Raw genomic sequence first — 14,305 nt, forward strand, 5'->3', positions numbered from 1 at the left:
GTACTTCAGATAGAATTTGCACTTTGCAGTCAAAAATGCTGAACACCAGGGTATTTTTCATTCATTCTGACCTTTTGCACAAGATTTAATTTTGTTTCATAGCTTAACTCATTCTCAACTACACCTTTTTACTCCAAAGTGTTAGGGGCCCAACAATCCATGTGCTCTGTCTGTCATTAGGGCTCCTACTTCCTTTCCAATCGGAAACATTTCAGAAATTAATGGGAAAGTTCTGAGTTGGTAACACAGTCTCCTGAGAAAAGGAGGGAGTAGTACCACGTGTGAGGAATAAACTCATATTCTTCAGATTGCCAACTGATATGCTAATTATGGTGTTCATGTGGCAAGTTTTAGCTTTAGTAATGTAAAATTTATTTAATCAAAGCAAAAAACTTTTTTTTTTTATTTATTTTTTTTTTTTTAAACCTGTCTTGTTGGTTAGTGTAAAGCTTGCCCCATGCGGAAAAGGACCTAGCATCGCTGGTTGACTGGTTCAATTCCTGCTATGGGAGTGACCTCCTTTGGCATATGTACGCACATTCAAAAACTGCCACGAACCTTGTAGATGGAATCAGTTTAGGTTGGAACTGCTCTATGCAGCAAAAATGTCAACCACCAGAGTTTTGGGTTATTTATTTGCACCACATACCATTTGAGGTCAACGCTCAAACCATTCTTATTTCTCACTTTTAACTCCTAGGTTTTAAGGGACTCAGCAACCCTTTTTTTCCCGGTCTGTTATTAGAGCTCTCCTCTTTGCTGCAATCGGTTATGTTTTGGTACTGAATGGGAAAAATCGGTGGCTCTCTAGCAAAGATGGAGACAGAATTGATTGAAAAAACAAGGGGCCAGTGCCTCTTCTGAGCATCAAAAGTTCAACCTTTAGCTTATGAGACGGATTTGCTTCCTACTGTGTTAACGAGGCAAGTTGCGCAAATTGAACTGCAGAAGTTTCTTGTGTCAAGTAGTAAACTTCTTTTTTTACATTGTCACTGATACCGCTATGCATCATTTCCCATATGGTCTAGCGGTTAGGATTCCTGGTTCTCACCCAGGCTGCCCGGGTTTGACTCCCGGTATGGGAAAGTACCCTTTTCTGTACTAACTACTGATGCGTTATTTTCAGTCAAACGTATCTCAGGTACAATTTGGACTTAACCGTCAAAAATGCTGAGCACCAGCTTTTTGTCCATTCATTGTGACTTTTGGCGCAAGACTGAGTTTGGTTTCATAGCTCAAATCATTCCCAACTACCTCTTTTTACACCAAAGGTGTTAAGAGACTCAAAAACCCATTTGTACTGTCTGTCATTTGGGCTCACAATTCCTTAATTATCAGAATCGTTTTAGAACTGAAAGGGAAAGTTCTAAATTGGGGACAATATCTCTTAAGAAAAGAGGAATATGCTGCCCCGTGTGAGGATCGAACTCATGACCTTCAGATTATGAGACTGACGCGCTACCTACTGCGCTAACGAGGCAAGACACACAAGCTAATCTGCAGACACTTCTTGTGCAAGGCACGAAACTTATTTTTTTCATATTGTCAATGAGCTTGAAGGTATCTATTCCCATATGGTCTAGCGGTTAGGATTCCTGGTTTTCACCCAGGCGGTCCGGGTTCGACTCCTGGTATGGGAATTCACTTTTTTTCTGTACTACTGCCAACATTCAAAGACTGAAATGTGTTTTGCAAATAAAAGTACTTCAGATAGAATTTGCACTTTGCAGTCAAAAATGCTGAACACCAGGGTATTTTTCATTCATTCTGACCTTTTGCACAAGATTTAATTTTTTTTCATAGCTTAACTCATTCTCAACTATACCTTTTTACTCCAAAGTGTTAGGGGCCCAACAATCCATGTGTTCTGTCTGTCATTAGGGCTCCTACTTCCTTTCCAATCGGAAACATTTCAGAAATTAATGGGAAAGTTCTGAGTTGGTAACACAGTCTCCTGAGAAAAGGAGGGAGTAGTACCACGTGTGAGGAATAAACTCATATTCTTCAGATTGCCAACTGATATGCTAATTATGGTGTTCATGTGGCAAGTTTTAGCTTTAGTAATGTAAAATTTATTTAATCAAAGCAAAAAACTTCTTTTTTTTTTTTTTTTTAAAACCTGTCTTGTTGGTTAGTGTAAAGCTTGCCCCATGCGGAAAAGGACCTAGCATCGCTGGTTGACTGGTTCAATTCCTGCTATGGGAGTGACCTCCTTTGGCATATGTACGCACATTCAAAAACTGCCACGAACCTTGTAGATGGAATCAGTTTAGGTTGGAACTGCTCTATGCAGCAAAAATGTCAACCACCAGAGTTTTGGGTTATTTATTTGCACCACATACCATTTGAGGTCAACGCTCAAACCATTCTTATTTCTCACTTTTAACTCCTAGGTTTTAAGGGACTCAGCAACCCTTTTTTTCCCTGTCTGTTATTAGAGCTCTCCTCTTTGCTGCAATCGGTTATGTTTTGGTACTGAATGGGAAAAATCGGTGGCTCTCTAGCAAAGATGGAGACAGAATTGATTGAAAAAACAAGGGGCCAGTGCCTCTTCTGAGCATCAAAAGTTCAACCTTTAGCTTATGAGACGGATGGAATGGAATCAGTTTAGGTTGGAACTGCTCTATGCAACAAAAATGTCAACCACCAGAGTTTTGGGTTATTTATTTGCACCACATACCATTTGAGGTCAACGCTCAAACCATTCTTATTTCTCACTTTTAACTCCTAGGTTTGTAAGGTTCCCTTACCCCTCGCCCAAGAGGACGCCTTGGATGGAGTGAGACCCAGCACAGATGCTATCGATGGGGACAGCCGGGGCATCTGCAAGCCTCCTGCCCAGCTGTTCAAATGAGGATTGATCCTGTACCCAGTCATACTATTTATTATGTACAGCCAAGTGCCATGGAGGATGACGTGTCACCACTACGTGAGGACTGGCCTAGTTCCTCACCCACCCATGTTGCACCACTAGGAGTTTATGGTGTGCGACCTGCAGCTATGACGACTTCTGCTCATCGAGGTAAGCACTTGCAGGAGGTCGTGCTGGATGGACAGAGTCTTATTGGATTTTGTGACTCAGGGGCTTTCCTCACACTGGCTGGTCCCCGAGTGGTTCGGCCTGAGGCAATCCATCGAGGGCCTGGGATTGTCATTGAACTGGCTGGTGGACAATGGAGGACTATTCCCACAGCCACTGTGGATCTGAACTTTGGTTTTGGGGTCAGGCGATGTGTGGTTGGGGTGATGGGTGGTCTGCCTGCAGATGTTCTCCTGGGCAATGATGTGGGAGAGCTACGATGCCAATTCGTGGCTGCATGAAACCACATGTAAGTTACGCTCTGCCTGTGTGTACTTAACCAGTGACCTGTAGAGGTCCCTAGTACGTACACAAATTGGGAGGGGAAGGGACTGTCATGATCTGTACTTTTATCCCTGTCCTGTATTTTGTATAACATGTCATGATGTGATGCGACTTCTCTTTCGTTGTATTTACTGTACATTTTGCAATGTCATGGGGTGTATGTAACTAACCTGTCTCCTTCCCCCAATACTTGCAGCCCTGAGCTATAATGTAATTAAGCTTTGTCCACACCACTAGGGAAAGAATAGCCTTTCTTCCTCACAGCAGGTGGCTAGTCAAATGTAGATACTACCTAGACTGCTTGGAGCCCACCAGTCTGGTGGACCCAACCATTGAATAGAAGGTGTGACCCCCCTTTATGGATGGATCCCAGGAGCTCAGACAATCCATTCTTATTTTGAGATCAGATGTGAGTTGATCCTTGAAGGAGAAGGAGTGGGGACTCTTAGCTGAGGCAAGACCCTATGTCCATCTGGGACTGCGGAAGTGAACGGGCGAGACTTGAGCTGAGGACATATCTCGTCGTTTGTGAGATTGTTTTGGGATCTATTGGACTCGTGTGGACTATTGCTTTGTTACCTGGCACAAGGATTATCGGGAGGTGCCCCCGAACCTGTTGCATTGGACTAATTGTGGACTCTTTAGATCTACCTGCATGTGTTATTTCAGCGTTCTTGATAATAAATCTGTTGAATCATCTCTCGGCCTGTTGTCCCTTCTTGCTCTGCCGTACACCCCGTCACAAACTGGTGGCAAGCAGTGGGACCAGAGCAGAAGTAATGGAGGACAAAGGCCCATCAACATCGGGAACCAGCACCACAGAGTACAAGAACTGGAGTTTGGGGAGACTACAATCAAAGGCCCGTGAAGTAGGAGTCCGTTTTAAAGGACTCTCCAAGGAGCAGCTTATTGAGGCTTTGGAAGGAGTTCGCCTGCAAGATGACACTGAGGAAGGATCCTCACAGCAAATGGAGGAAAGACTGCAGCCGGAGGTAAATGCCCAAAGGAGTCAGTGGGTTGTGTGGTACGAGGAGGAGTTGGCATTGCTGGGAGAAGAGGCCACCATGGACGATAAGAGGGAGGCCATTCACAGAGCCGAGGAGAGGGAGGCCATTCACAGAGCCGAGGAGAGGGAGAGGGAGGCCATTTACAGAGCCGAGGAGAGGGAGAGGGAGGCCATTCACAGAGCCGAGGACAGAGCTCAGGAGATGGCATTGCTGGAGAGGCAGATCGCTTTGGAAGCAGCTAGAAGCTCCAGACAGACTCTAACCCCAGTACCCACCATGAGGGAACTCCCCAGAGTGTCCCGCAAAGACTTCAAGCCCTTTAATGAGGCTGCAGGCGACATTGAGGGCTTCTTCCAGGACTTTGAGCATCAGTGTCGATTAATGGAAGTCCCGGAAAGGGACCGAGTCCGACATCTGGTGGGGCTCTTAGAGGGTGGAGCTGCTGCAGCCTATAGAGCTATGGACCCTCAGGGGAACTGTGAGTATGCGGAGATTAAACGGACTATTCTAGAACATTATGCTGTTACCCCAGACACTTACAGGACTCAGTTCCGTACTTTAGCCTGCGATGAGGAAGTGTCTTTCAAGATATATGCCCACAGACTCAAACAAATATGTCAGCGCTGGCTGGAGGTAGAGGAGGCCTTAACCTGGGAGACCTTCCTCCAGGTTATCCTAAAAGAGCAGTTTTACTTCAAGTGCCCTGCTGAGATCCGGGAATGGGTGCGTGAGAGGAGACCAGCCACTGTGGAGGAAGCTGCAGCTCTAGCTGATGAGGCTCTCACCATCAAGCCTCAGTGGAGGGTTCTGTTGGAGGATGGAGAGAGGCCTACCAGCTCCACAACACCGGTGGCCCCCTGTTCTTCTGTCCCCATTGTTCCCCGTTCCTCAAAGCCACCACCTCATGCTGATACCCGTGTAAAAGTGCCTCCAGTTGCTTCTACTGCATTTTCTGGAATACGACGAGGAGAGGAAGTAGCAGAGCGCAGGTGTTATGGTTGTGGGCATCTGGGGCATCTGCAGGCCTCATGCCCAGCCAGCTCATGGATAAGTCGTCCTCAAACCCCTACAGCACCTTCAGGTGTGAGCAGGCCTCCAGGTTCCCTTACCCCTCGCCCAAGAGGACGCCTTGGATGGAGTGAGACCCAGCACAGATGCTATCGATGTGGACAGCCGGGGCATCTGCAAGCCTCCTACCCAGCTGTTCAAATGAGGATTGATCCTGTACCCAGTCATACTATTAATTATGTACAGCCAAGTGCCATGGAGGATGACGTGTCACCACTACGTGAGGACTGGCCTAGTTCCTCACCCACCCATGTTGCACCACTAGGAGTTTATGGTGTGCGACCTGCAGCTATGACGACTTCTGCTCATCGAGGTAAGCACTTGCAGGAGGTCGTGCTGGATGGACAGAGACTTATTGGATTTTGTGACTCAGGGGCTTTCCTCACACTGGCTGATCCCCGAGTGGTTCGGCCTGAGGCAATCCATCGAGGGCCTGGGATTGTCATTGAACTGGCTGGTGGACAATGGAGGACTATTCCCACAGCCACTGTGGATCTGAACTTTGGTTTTGGGGTCAGGCGATGTGTGGTTGGGGTGATGGGTGGTCTGCCTGCAGATGTTCTCCTGGGCAATGATGTGGGAGAGCTACGATGCCAATTCGTGGCTGCATGAACCACATGTAAGTTACGCTCTGCCTGTGTGTAATTAACCAGTGACCTGTAGAGGTCCCTAGTACGTACACAAATTGGGAGGGGAAGGGATTGTCATGATCTGTACTTTTATCCTTGTCCTGTGTTTTGTATAACATGTCATGATGTGATGCGGCTTCTCTTTCGTTGTATTTACTGTACATTTTGCAATGTCATGGGGTGTATGTAACTAACCTGTCTCCTTCCCCCAATACTTGCAGCCCTGAGCTATAATGTAATTAAGCTTTGTCCACACCACTAGGGAAAGAATAGCCATTCTTCCTCACAGCAAGTGGCTAGTCAAATGTAAATACTACCTAGACTGCCTGGAGCCCACCAGTCTGGTGGACCCAACCATTGAATAGAAGGTGTGACCCCCCTTTATGGATGGATCCCAGGAGCTCAGACAATCCATTCTTATTTTGAGATCAGATGTGAGTTGATACTTGAAGGAGAAGGAGTGGGGATTCTTAGCTGAGGCAAGACCCCATGTCCATCTGGGACTGCGGAAGCAAACGGGGCGAGACTTGAGCTGAGGACATATCTCGTCGTTTGGACGTGGTATATCTCGATTTTTCCAAAGCGTTTGATACCGTGCCGCACAAGAGGTTGGTACACAAAATGAGAATGCTTGGTCTGGGGGAAAATGTGTGTAAATGGGTTAGTAACTGGCTTAGTGATAGAAAGCAGAGGGTGGTTATAAATGGTATAGTCTCTAACTGGGTCGCTGTGACCAGTGGGGTACCGCAGGGGTCAGTATTGGGACCTGTTCTCTTCAACATATTCATTAATGATCTGGTAGAAGGTTTACACAGTAAAATATTGATATTTGCAGATGATACAAAACTATGTAAAGCAGTTAATACAAGAGAAGATAGTATTCTGCTACAGATGGATCTGGATAAGTTGGAAACTTGGGCTGAAAGGTGGCAGATGAGGTTTAACAATGATAAATGTAAGGTTATACACATGGGAAGAAGGAATCAATATCACCATTACACACTGAATGGGAAACCACTGGGTAAATCTGACAGGGAGAAGGACTTGGGGATCCTAGTTAATGATAAACTTACCTGGAGCAGCCAGTGCCAGGCAGCAGCTGCCAAGGCAAACAGGATCATGGGGTGCATTAAAAGAGGTTTGGATACACATGATGAGAGCATTATACTGCCTCTGTACAAATCCCTAGTTAGACCGCACATGGAGTACTGTGTCCAGTTTTGGTCACCGGTGCTCAGGAAGGATATAATGGAACTAGAGAGAGTACAAAGGAGGGCAACAAAATTAATAAAGGGGATGGGAGAACTACAATACCCAGATAGATTAGCGAAATTAGGATTATTTAGTCTAGAAAAAAGATGACTGAGGGGCGATCTAATAACCATGTATAAGTATATAAGGGGACAATACAAATATCTCGCTGAGGATCTGTTTATACCAAGGAAGGTGACGGGCACAAGGGGGCATTCTTTGCGTCTGGAGGAGAGAAGGTTTTTCCACCAACATAGAAGAGGATTCTTTACTGTTAGGGCAGTGAGAATCTGGAATTGCTTGCCTGAGGAGGTGGTGATGGCGAACTCAGTCGAGGGGTTCAAGAGAGGCCTGGATGTCTTCCTGGAGCAGAATAATATTGTATCATACAATTAGGTTCTGTGGAAGGACGTAGATCTGGGGATTTGTTATGATGGAATATAGGCTGAACTGGATGGACAAATGTTTTTTTTCGGCCTTACTAACTATGTTACTATGTTACTATGTTACTATGTTTGTGAGATTGTTTTGGGATCTATTGGACTCGTGTGGACTATTGCTTTGTTACCTGGCACAAGAATTATCGGGAGGTGCCCCCGAACCTGTTCCATTGGACTAATTGTGGACTCTTTAGATCTACCTGCATGTGTTATTTCAGCGTTCTTGATAATAAATCTGTTGAATCATCCCTCGGCCTGTTGTCCCTTCTTGCTCTGCCGTACACCCCATCACAGGGACAATATCTCTTAAGAAAAGAGGAATATGCTGCCCCGTGTGAGGATCAAACTCACGACCTTCAGATTATGAGACTGACACGCTACCTACTGCGCTAACGAGGTAAGACACACAAGCTAATCTGCAGACACTTCTTGTGCAAGGCACGAAACTTATTTTTTTCATATTGTCAATGAGCTTGAAGGTATCTATTCCCATATGGTCTAGCGGTTAGGATTCCTGGTTTTCATCCAGGCGGCCCGCGTTCGACTCCCGGTATGGGAAAGTACACTTTTCTGTACTACCGCCAACATTCAAAGACTGATGCGTTATTTTCAGTCAAACGCATCTCAGGTATAATTTGGACTTAACCGTCAAAAATGCTGAACACCAGCTTTTTGTCCATTCATTGCGACTTTTGGCGCAAGATTGAGTTTGGTTTCATAGCTCAAATCATTCCCAACTACCTCTTTTTACACCAAAGGTGTTAAGAGACTCAACAACCCATTTGTACTGTCTGTCATTTGGGTTCACAATTCCTTAATTATCAGAATCATTTTAGAACTGAAAGGGAAAGTTCTAAATTGAGGACAATATCTCTTAAGAAGAGGAATATGCTGCCCCGTGTGAGGATCGAACTCACAACCTTCAGATTTTGAGACTGACGCGCTACCTACTGCGCTAACGAGGTAAGACACACAAGCTAATCTGCAGACACTTCTTGTGCAAGGCACGAAACTTATTTTTTTCATATTGTCAATGAGCTTGAAGGTATCTATTCCCATATGGTCTATCGGTTAGGATTCCTGGTTTTCACCCAGTCGGCCCGCGTTCGACTCCTGGTATGGGAATTCACTTTTTTTCTGTACTACTGCCAACATTTAAAGACTGAAATGTGTTTTGCAAATAAAAGTACTTCAGATAGAATTTGCACTTTGCAGTCAAAAATGCTGAACACCAGGGTATTTGTCATTCATTCTGACCTTTTGCACAAGATTTAATTTTGTTTCATAGCTTAACTCATTCTCAACTACACCTTTTTACTCCAAAGTGTTAGGGGCCCAACAATCCATGTGTTCTGTCTGTCATTAGGGCTCCTACTTCCTTTCCAATCGGAAACATTTCAGAAATTAATGGGAAAGTTCTGAGTTGGTAACACAGTCTCCTGGGAAAAGGAGGGAGTAGTACCACGTGTGAGGAATAAACTCATATTCTTCAGATTGCCAACTGATATGCTAATTATGGTGTTCATGTGGCAAGTTTTAGCTTTAGTAATGTAAATTTATTCAATCAAAGCAAAAAACTTCTTTTTTTTTTTTTTTAAACTTGTCTTGTTGGTTAGTGTAAAGCTTGCCCCATGCGCAAAAGGACCTAGCATCGCTGGTTGACTGGTTCAATTCCTGCTATGGGAGTGACCTCCTTTGGTATATGTACGCACATTCAAAAACTGCCACGTATCTTGTAGATGGAATCAGTTTAGGTTGGAACTGCTCTATGCAGCAAAAATGTCAACCACCAGAGTTTGGGGTTATTTATTTGCACCACATACCATTTGAGGTCAACGCTCAAACCATTCTTATTTCTCACTTTTAACTCCTAGGTTTTAAGGGACTCAGCAACCCTTTTTTCCCTGTCTGTTATTAGAGCTCTCCTCTTTGCTGCAATCAGTTATGTTTTGGTACTGAATGGGAAAAATCGGCGGCTCTCTAGCAAAGATGGAGACAGAATTGATTGAAAAAACAAGGGGCCAGTGCCTCTTCTGACCATCAAAAGTTCAACCTTTAGCTTATGAGACGGATTTGCTTCCTACTGTGTTAACGAGGCAAGTTGCGCAAATTGAACTGCAGAAGTTTCTTGTGTCAAGTAGTAAACTTCTTTTTTTTACATTGTTACTGATACCGCTATGCATCATTTCCCATATGCTCTAGCGGTTAGGATTCCTGGTTCTCACCCAGGCGGCCCGGGTTCGACTCCCGGTATGGGAAAGTACCCTTTTCTGTACTACCGCCAACATTCAAAGACTCATGCGTTATTTTCAGTCAAACGCATCTCAGGTATAATTTGGACTTAACCGTCAAAAATGCTGAACACCAGCTTTTTGTCCATTCATTGCGACTTTTGGCGCAAGATTTAGTTTGGTTTCATAGCTCAAATCATTCCCAACTACCTCTTTTTACACCAAAGGTGTTAAGAGACTCAACAACCCATTTGTACTGTCTGTCATCTGAATCGTTTTAGAACTGAAAGGGAAAGTTCTAAATTGGGGACAATATCTCTTAAGAAAAGAGAAATATGCTGCCCCGTGTGAGGATAGAACTCACGACCTTCAAATTATGAGACTGACGCGCTACCTACTGCGCTAACGAGGCAAGACACACAAGCTAATCTGCAGACACTTCTTGTGCAAGGCACGAAACTTATTTTTTTCATATTGTCAATGAGCTTGGAGGTATCTATTCCCATATGGTCTAGCGGTTAGGATTCCTGGCGGCCCGGGTTCGACTCCCGGTATGGGAATTCACTTTTTTTCTGTACTACTGCCAACATTCAAAGACTGAAATGTGTTTTGCAAATAAAAGTACTTCAGATATAATTTGCACTTTGCAGTCAAAAATGCTGAACACCAGGGTATTTGTCATTCATTCTGACCTTTTGCACAAGATTTAATTTTGTTTCATAGCTTAACTCATTCTCAACTACACCTTTTTACTCCAAAGTGTTAGGGGCCCAACAATCCATGTGTTCTGTCTGTCATTAGGGCTCCTACTTCCTTTCCAATCGGAAACATTTCAGAAATTAATGGGAAAGTTCTGAGTTGGTAACACAGTCTCCTGAGAAAAGGAGGGAGTATTACCACGTGTGAGGAATAAACTCATATTCTTCAGATTGCCAACTGATATGCTAATTATGGTGTTCATGTGGCAAGTTTTTTAGCTTTAGTAATGTAAAATTTATTCAATCACAGCAAAAAACTTTTTTTTTTTTCTTTTTTTTTTAAAAACCTGTCTTGTTGGTTAGTGTAAAGCTTGCCCCATGCGGAAAAGGACCTAGCATCGCTGGTTGACTGGTTCAATTCCTGCTATGGGAGTGACCTCCTTTGGTATATGTACGCACATTCAAAAACTGCCACGTATCTTGTAGATGGAATCAGTTTAGGTTGGAACTGCTCTATGCAGCAAAAATGTCAACCACCAGAGTTTGGGGTTATTTATTTGCACCACATACCATTTGAGGTCAACGCTCATACCATTCTTATTTCTCACTTTTAACTCCTAGGTTTTAAGGGACTCAGCAACCCTTTTTTCCCTGTCTGTTACTAGAGCTCTCCTCTTTGCTGCAATCGGTTATGTTTTGGTACTGAATGGGAAAAATCGGTGGCTCTCTAGCAAAGATGGAGACAGAATTGATTGAAAAAACAAGGGGCCAGTGCCTCTTCTGACCATCAAAAGTTCAACCTTTAGCTTATGAGACGGATTTGCTTCCTACTGTGTTAACGAGGCAAGTTGCGCAAATTGAACTGCAGAAGTTTCTTGTGTCAAGTAGTAAACTTCTTTTTTTTACATTGTTACTGATACCGCTATGCATCATTTCCCATATGCTCTAGCGGTTAGGATTCCTGGTTCTCACCCAGGCGGCCCGGGTTCGACTCCCGGTATGGGAAAGTACCCTTTTCTGTACTACCGCCAACATTCAAAGACTCATGCGTTATTTTCAGTCAAACGCATCTCAGGTATAATTTGGACTTAACCGTCAAAAATGCTGAACACCAGCTTTTTGTCCATTCATTGCGACTTTTGGCGCAAGATTTAGTTTGGTTTCATAGCTCAAATCATTCCCAACTACCTCTTTTTACACCAAAGGTGTTAAGAGACTCAACAACCCATTTGTACCGTCTGTCATCTGAATCGTTTTAGAACTGAAAGGGAAAGTTCTAAATTGGGGACAATATCTCTTAAGAAAAGAGGAATATGCTGCCCCGTGTGAGGATAGAACTCACGACCTTCAGATTATGAGACTGACGCGCTACCTACTGCGCTAACGAGGCAAGACACACAAGCTAATCTGCAGACACTTCTTGTGCAAGGCACAAAACTTATTTTTTTCATATTGTCAATGAGCTTGAAGGTATCTATTCCCATGTGGTCTATCGGTTAGGATTCCTGGTTTTCACCCAGTCGGCCTGCGTTCGACTCCTGGTATGGGAATTCACTTTTTTTCTGTACTACTGCCAACATTCAAAGACTGAAATGTGTTTTGCAAATAAAAGTACTTCAGATAGAATTTGCACTTTGCAGTCAAAAATGCTGAACACCAGGGTATTTGTCATTCATTCTGACCTTTTGCACAAGATTTAATTTTGTTTCATAGCTTAACTCATTCTCAACTACACCTTTTTACTCCAAAGTGTTAGGGGCCCAACAATCCATGTGTTCTGTCTGTCATTAGGGCTCCTACTTCCTTTCCAATCGGAAACATTTCAGAAATTAATGAGAAAGTTCTGAGTTGGTAACACAGTCTCCTGGGAAAAGGAGGGAGTAGTACCACGTGTGAGGAATAAACTCATATTCTTCAGATTGCCAACTGATATGCTAATTATGGTGTTCATGTGGCAAGTTTTAGCTTTAGTAATGTAAATTTATTCAATCAAAGCAAAAAACTTCTTTTTTTTTTTTTTTAAACTTGTCTTGTTGGTTAGTGTAAAGCTTGCCCCATGCGGAAAAGGACCTAGCATCGCTGGTTGACTGGTTCAATTCCTGCTATGGGAGTGACCTCCTTTGGTATATGTACGCACATTCAAAAACTGCCACGTATCTTGTAGATGGAATCAGTTTAGGTTGGAACTGCTCTATGCAGCAAAAATGTCAACCACCAGAGTTTGGGGTTATTTATTTGCACCACATGCCATTTGAGGTCAACGCTCAAACCATTCTTATTTCTCACTTTTAACTCCTAGGTTTTAAGGGACTCAGCAACCCTTTTTTCCCTGTCTGTTATTAGAGCTCTCCTCTTTGCTGCAATCAGTTATGTTTTGGTACTGAATGGGAAAAATCGGTGGCTCTCTAGCAAAGATGGAGACAGAATTGATTGAAAAAACAAGGGGCCAGTGCCTCTTCTGACCATCAAAAGTTCAACCTTTAGCTTATGAGACGGATTTGCTTCCTACTGTGTTAACGAGGCAAGTTGCGCAAATTGAACTGCAGAAGTTTCTTGTGTCAAGTAGTAAACTTCTTTTTTTTACATTGTTACTGATACCGCTATGCATCATTTCCCATATGCTCTAGCGGTTAGGATTCCTGGTTCTCACCCAGGCGGCCCGGGTTCGACTCCCGGTATGGGAAAGTACCCTTTTCTGTACTACCACCAACATTCAAAGACTCATGCGTTATTTTCAGTCAAACGCATCTCAGGTATAATTTGGACTTAACCGTCAAAAATGCTGAACACCAGCTTTTTGTCCATTCATTGCGACTTTTGGCGCAAGATTTAGTTTGGTTTCATAGCTCAAATCATTCCCAACTACCTCTTTTTACACCAAAGGTGTTAAGAGACTCAACAACCCATTTGTACTGTCTGTCATCTGAATCGTTTTAGAACTGAAAGGGAAAGTTCTAAATTGGGGACAATATCTCTTAAGAAAAGAGGAATATGCTGCCCCGTGTGAGGATAGAACTCACGACCTTCAGATTATGAGACTGACGCGCTACCTACTGTGCTAACGAGGCAAGACACACAAGCTAATCTGCAGACACTTCTTGTGCAAGGCACGAAACTTATTTTTTTCATATTGTCAATGAGCTTGAAGGTATCTATTCCCATATGGTCTAGCGGTTAGGATTCCTGGTTTTCACCCAGGCGGCCCGGGTTCGACTCCCGGTATGGGAATTCACTTTTTTTCTGTACTACTGCCAACATTCAAAGACTGAAATGTGTTTTGCAAATAAAAGTACTTCAGATAGAATTTGCACTTTGCAGTCAAAAATGCTGAACACCAGGGTATTTGTCATTCATTCTGACCTTTTGCACAAGATTTAATTTTGTTTCATAGCTTAACTCATTCTCAACTACACCTTTTTACTCCAAAGTGTTAGGGGCCCAACAATCCATGTGTTCTGTCTGTCATTAGGGCTCCTACTTCCTTTCCAATCGGAAACATTTCAGAAATTAATGGGAAAGTTCTGAGTTGGTAACACAGTCTCCTGAGAAAAGGAGGGAGTAGTACCACGTGTGAGGAATAAACTCATATTCTTCAGATTGCCAACTGATATGCTAAT

The 14,305-nt window shown here is 43.6% G+C and overlaps 2 non-coding genes across 2 annotated transcripts; one reads left to right on the plus strand and one right to left on the minus strand.

Annotated features, from left to right (window-relative positions):
* Positions 1-8,651: 8,651 nt before the first annotated feature.
* Positions 8,652-8,724, minus strand: TRNAL-CAA (transfer RNA leucine (anticodon CAA)). The gene has a single exon. It is a non-coding gene; the product is annotated as a tRNA-Leu (tRNA).
* Positions 8,725-13,844: 5,120 nt separating this feature from the next.
* On the plus strand, positions 13,845-13,916 carry TRNAE-UUC (transfer RNA glutamic acid (anticodon UUC)). The gene has a single exon. It is a non-coding gene; the product is annotated as a tRNA-Glu (tRNA).
* The last annotated feature ends 389 nt before the right edge of the window (positions 13,917-14,305 follow it).

Source organism: Ranitomeya imitator, chromosome 4 (genome assembly GCF_032444005.1).
Source record: "Ranitomeya imitator isolate aRanImi1 chromosome 4, aRanImi1.pri, whole genome shotgun sequence".
Taxonomy (NCBI): Eukaryota; Metazoa; Chordata; class Amphibia; order Anura; family Dendrobatidae; genus Ranitomeya; species Ranitomeya imitator.